This window comes from Rhinichthys klamathensis, unplaced genomic scaffold, assembly GCF_029890125.1.
Source record: "Rhinichthys klamathensis goyatoka isolate OS25496 unplaced genomic scaffold, OSU_Roscu_1.1 h1tg001127l_1, whole genome shotgun sequence".
Classification (NCBI taxonomy): Eukaryota; Metazoa; Chordata; class Actinopteri; order Cypriniformes; family Leuciscidae; genus Rhinichthys; species Rhinichthys klamathensis.
Window position 1 is genome coordinate 32,501 of NW_026607356.1, and position 7,500 is coordinate 40,000.

The following is a 7,500-nucleotide window of genomic DNA, read 5'->3' on the forward strand; positions in this document are numbered from 1 at the left end:
CACACTCAGCACAACACTGCTTATAGAGTTACATCTCATAACACACACACACTCAGCACAACACTGCTTATAGAGTTACATCTCATATCACACACACACTCAGCACAACACTGCTTATAGAGTTACATCTCATAACACACACACACTCAGCACAACACTGCTTATAGAGTTACATCTCATATCACACACACACTCAGCACAACACTGCTTATAGAGTTACATCTCATATCACACACACACTCAGCACAACACTGCTTATAGAGTTACATCTCATAACACACACACACTCAGCACAACACTGCTTATAGAGTTACATCTCATAACACACACACACTCAGCACAACACTGCTTATAGAGTTACATCTCATAACACACACACACTCAGCACAACACTGCTTATAGAGTTACATCTCATATCACACACACACTCAGCACAACACTGCTTATAGAGTTACATCTCATATCACACACACACTCAGCACAACACTGCTTATAGAGTTACATCCCATAACACACACACACTCAGCACAACACTGCTATAGAGTTACATCCCATAACACACACACACTCAGCACAACACTGCTTATAGAGTTACATCCCATAACACACACACACTCAGCACAACACTGCTATAGAGTTACATCTCATAACACACACACACTCAGCACAACACTGCTTATAGAGTTACATCTCATAACACACACACACTCAGCACAACACTGCTTATAGAGTTACATCTCATATCACACACACACTCAGCACAACACTGCTTATAGAGTTACATCTCATAACACACACACACTCAGCACAACACTGCTATAGAGTTACATCTCATAACACACACACACTCAGCACAACACTGCTTATAGAGTTACATCTCATAACACACACACACTCAGCACAACACTGCTATAGAGTTACATCTCATAACACACACACACTCAGCACAACACTGCTTATAGAGTTACATCTCATAACACACACACACTCAGCACAACACTGCTTATAGAGTTACATCTCATAACACACACACACTCAGCACAACACTGCTTATAGAGTTACATCTCATAACACACACACACTCAGCACAACACTGCTTATAGAGTTACATCTCATAACACACACACACTCAGCACAACACTGCTATAGAGTTACATCTCATAACACACACACACTCAGCACAACACTGCTTATAGACTTACATCTCATAACACACACACACTCAGCACAACACTGCTATAGAGTTACATCTCATAACACACACACACTCAGCACAACACTGCTTATAGAGTTACATCCCATAACACACACACACTCAGCACAACACTGCTTATAGACTTACATCTCATAACACACACACACTCAGCACAACACTGCTTATAGAGTTACATCCCATAACACACACACACTCAGCACAACACTGCTTATAGAGTTACATCTCATAACACACACACACTCAGCACAACACTGCTTATAGAGTTACATCTCATAACACACACACACTCAGCACAACACTGCTTATAGAGTTACATCTCATAACACACACACACTCAGCACAACACTGCTTATAGAGTTACATCTCATAACACACACACACTCAGCACAACACTGCTTATAGAGTTACATCTCATAACACACACACACTCAGCACAACACTGCTTATAGAGTTACATCTCATAACACACACACACTCAGCACAACACTGCTTATAGAGTTACATCTCATAACACACACACACTCAGCACAACACTGCTTATAGAGTTACATCTCATAACACACACACACTCAGCACAACACTGCTTATAGAGTTACATCCCATAACACACACACACTCAGCACAACACTGCTTATAGAGTTACATCTCATAACACACACACACTCAGCACAACACTGCTTATAGAGTTACATCTCATAACACACACACACTCAGCACAACACTGCTTATAGAGTTACATCTCATAACACACACACACTCAGCACAACACTGCTTATAGAGTTACATCCCATAACACACACACACTCAGCACAACACTGCTTATAGAGTTACATCTCATAACACACACACACTCAGCACAACACTGCTTATAGAGTTACATCCCATAACACACACACACTCAGCACAACACTGCTTATAGAGTTACATCTCATAACACACACACACTCAGCACAACACTGCTTATAGAGTTACATCCCATAACACACACACACTCAGCACAACACTGCTTATAGAGTTACATCTCATAACACACACACACTCAGCACAACACTGCTATAGAGTTACATCTCATATCACACACACACTCAGCACAACACTGCTTATAGAGTTACATCTCATAACACACACACACTCAGCACAACACTGCTTATAGAGTTACATCCCATAACACACACACACTCAGCACAACACTGCTTATAGACTTACATCTCATAACACACACACACTCAGCACAACACTGCTTATAGAGTTACATCCCATAACACACACACACTCAGCACAACACTGCTTATAGAGTTACATCTCATAACACACACACACTCAGCACAACACTGCTTATAGAGTTACATCTCATAACACACACACACTCAGCACAACACTGCTTATAGAGTTACATCTCATAACACACACACACTCAGCACAACACTGCTTATAGAGTTACATCTCATAACACACACACACTCAGCACAACACTGCTTATAGAGTTACATCTCATAACACACACACACTCAGCACAACACTGCTATAGAGTTACATCTCATATCACACACACACTCAGCACAACACTGCTTATAGAGTTACATCTCATAACACACACACACTCAGCACAACACTGCTTATAGAGTTACATCCCATAACACACACACACTCAGCACAACACTGCTTATAGAGTTACATCTCATAACACACACACACTCAGCACAACACTGCTTATAGAGTTACATCTCATAACACACACACACTCAGCACAACACTGCTTATAGAGTTACATCTCATAACACACACACACTCAGCACAACACTGCTATAGAGTTACATCTCATAACACACACACACTCAGCACAACACTGCTTATAGAGTTACATCTCATAACACACACACACTCAGCACAACACTGCTATAGAGTTACATCCCATAACACACACACTCTCAGCACAACACTGCTTATAGAGTTACATCTCATAACACACACACACTCAGCACAACACTGCTTATAGAGTTACATCTCATAACACACACACACTCAGCACAACACTGCTTATAGACTTACATCTCATAACACACACACACTCAGCACAACACTGCTATAGAGTTACATCCCATAACACACACACACTCAGCACAACACTGCTTATAGAGTTACATCTCATAACACACACACACTCAGCACAACACTGCTTATAGAGTTACATCTCATAACACACACACACTCAGCACAACACTGCTTATAGAGTTACATCTCATAACACACACACACTCAGCACAACACTGCTTATAGAGTTACATCTCATAACACACACACACTCAGCACAACACTGCTTATAGAGTTACATCTCATAACACACACACACTCAGCACAACACTGCTATAGAGTTACATCCCATAACACACACACACTCAGCACAACACTGCTTATAGAGTTACATCTCATAACACACACACACTCAGCACAACACTGCTATAGAGTTACATCCCATAACACACACACTCTCAGCACAACACTGCTTATAGAGTTACATCTCATAACACACACACTCTCAGCACAACACTGCTTATAGAGTTACATCTCATAACACACACACACTCAGCACAACACTGCTTATAGAGTTACATCTCATAACACACACACACTCAGCACAACACTGCTTATAGAGTTACATCTCATAACACACACACACTCAGCACAACACTGCTTATAGAGTTACATCTCATAACACACACACACTCAGCACAACACTGCTATAGAGTTACATCTCATAACACACACACACTCAGCACAACACTGCTTATAGAGTTACATCTCATAACACACACACACTCAGCACAACACTGCTTATAGAGTTACATCTCATAACACACACACACTCAGCACAACACTGCTTATAGAGTTACATCTCATAACACACACACACTCAACACAACACTGCTTATAGAGTTACATCTCATAACACACACACTCTCAGCACAACACTGCTTATAGAGTTACATCTCATAACACACACACACTCAGCACAACACTGCTTATAGAGTTACATCTCATAACACACACACACTCAGCACAACACTGCTATAGAGTTACATCTCATAACACACACACACTCAGCACAACACTGCTTATAGACTTACATCTCATAACACACACACACTCAGCACAACACTGCTTATAGAGTTACATCTCATAACACACACACACTCAGCACAACACTGCTTATAGAGTTACATCTCATAACACACACACACTCAGCACAACACTGCTTATAGAGTTACATCTCATAACACACACACACTCAGCACAACACTGCTTATAGAGTTACATCTCATAACACACACACACTCAGCACAACACTGCTTATAGAGTTACATCTCATATCACACACACACTCAGCACAACACTGCTTATAGAGTTACATCTCATAACACACACACACTCAGCACAACACTGCTTATAGAGTTACATCTCATATCACACACACACTCAGCACAACACTGCTTATAGAGTTACATCTCATATCACACACACACTCAGCACAACACTGCTTATAGAGTTACATCTCATATCACACACACACTCAGCACAACACTGCTTATAGAGTTACATCTCATAACACACACACACTCAGCACAACACTGCTTATAGAGTTACATCCCATAACACACACACACTCAGCACAACACTGCTATAGAGTTACATCCCATAACACACACACACTCAGCACAACACTGCTTATAGAGTTACATCCCATAACACACACACACTCAGCACAACACTGCTATAGAGTTACATCCCATAACACACACACACTCAGCACAACACTGCTTATAGAGTTACATCCCATAACACACACACACTCAGCACAACACTGCTTATAGAGTTACATCTCATAACACACACACACTCAGCACAACACTGCTTATAGAGTTACATCTCATAACACACACACACTCAGCACAACACTGCTTATAGAGTTACATCTCATATCACACACACACTCAGCACAACACTGCTTATAGAGTTACATCTCATAACACACACACACTCAGCACAACACTGCTATAGAGTTACATCTCATAACACACACACACTCAGCACAACACTGCTTATAGAGTTACATCCCATAACACACACACACTCAGCACAACACTGCTTATAGAGTTACATCTCATATCACACACACACTCAGCACAACACTGCTTATAGAGTTACATCTCATATCACACACACACTCAGCACAACACTGCTTATAGAGTTACATCTCATAACACACACACTCTCAGCACAACACTGCTTATAGAGTTACATCTCATAACACACACACACTCAGCACAACACTGCTTATAGAGTTACATCTCATAACACACACACACTCAGCACAACACTGCTTATAGAGTTACATCTCATAACACACACACACTCAGCACAACACTGCTTATAGAGTTACATCTCATAACACACACACACTCAGCACAACACTGCTTATAGAGTTACATCTCATAACACACACACACTCAGCACAACACTGCTTATAGAGTTACATCTCATAACACACACACACTCAGCACAACACTGCTTATAGAGTTACATCCCATAACACACACACACTCAGCACAACACTGCTTATAGAGTTACATCTCATAACACACACACACTCAGCACAACACTGCTTATAGAGTTACATCTCATATCACACACACACTCAGCACAACACTGCTTATAGAGTTACATCTCATATCACACACACACTCAGCACAACACTGCTTATAGAGTTACATCTCATAACACACACACACTCAGCACAACACTGCTTATAGAGTTACATCCCATAACACACACACACTCAGCACAACACTGCTTATAGAGTTACATCTCATAACACACACACACTCAGCACAACACTGCTTATAGAGTTACATCTCATAACACACACACACTCAGCACAACACTGCTTATAGAGTTACATCTCATATCACACACACACTCAGCACAACACTGCTTATAGAGTTACATCTCATATCACACACACACTCAGCACAACACTGCTTATAGAGTTACATCTCATAACACACACACACTCAGCACAACACTGCTTATAGAGTTACATCTCATATCACACTAACCCTGAGCTCTGCATCACACACCACTGGTTTGATCGTTAGCTGAATTATTCCTCTATACGGACAGAGTTTGTTTGGTTTAGTGTAGCGGTGTAACGATATCCTCACGTCACGATTCGACACACATCACGACACTGAACTCATCATACGATATTACTGCGATACTCCAAGACTTTGGTTAACAAAAAACCTACTGTTGATTAAAATGCTAAATTGTGTTACACTGTGTGTAAATGGACAGGCTTGGACTTGCTGCTGAAACCCAAAGCACAGGACAATAGAGACGCCAGAATAACAATATTCATGATTCTGAAGCTGAAAACAGAGTTATTTTAGACGAATATGCTTGTGCCGTCACTGATATATTTAAAATCATGTCGGACACTTTTTACTGGTAACATCAGACATCTGGCATTATCAGGAGCCACACATATTCCCCACAGCATTAATATACATTATATTCAACATTATATACAGTAGTTTAATGTAGTACTGACACTATAACTCTGAAAAAAAAATTCACACAATAATTTTCATTTTGGGTGAACTATACAAAATACAGATTGTTGCATTTTTGTGTTGTGATATATTGTGACACCCCCAGTTTAGTGTCTTTATACGCCGAGCAAACACAGCGGCGTTCAGCGACTGAAGCTGTCAGTGGATTCGAGCACAAAGCCGTGAGCGGCCGTGAGTGTTCACTGTTAGTGATCGATTCGAGTTTACCACGTACATGCACTGACTTTGAGGACGTTAAAGGAATCGTTCACCTCAGTGGCCTTCATGAATATACAACACTTTTGCAGTGCAGTTGTAGTGTTTTCCCTTTCAACATGAAGCGCCGGCGCTCTCGTGAAGATGGACTTTCAGTGGTTGTTTAAAGAGGCTTTTTAAGTGAAGCATTTTGCATGAACGCCCTTCAGATTCACTCTGTAAAATCGCGCCGACATTCTTCAGTGGTTCTCCGGCTGATGGTCTCAGAGGACAGTCGAATCTCAATCCCGTCTCCAGCTTCAGACGCGCGATATAGGCGCCGGCGTTCGCTCTCATCCGTCAGGAACACGGCTAAAAATGCGTTTCTTTATTAGTGTTTGTGTCTTGTTTCCAGTCCAAATATCGCCGTAAGATATTATGTCTTGTTTTCTGGGGAAATAAATCAAAATGAAGTGAGTT

At 41.0% G+C, this 7,500-nt stretch overlaps 1 protein-coding gene across 1 annotated transcript in view; it reads left to right on the forward strand.

Moving 5' to 3' along the window:
* dcc (DCC netrin 1 receptor) overlaps nucleotides 1-7,500 on the forward strand; it is a gene marked incomplete at its 5' end in the record, with an annotated part of 140,914 nt that overhangs the window by 32,273 nt on the left and 101,141 nt on the right. The gene's annotated exons all lie outside the window — the stretch shown is intronic.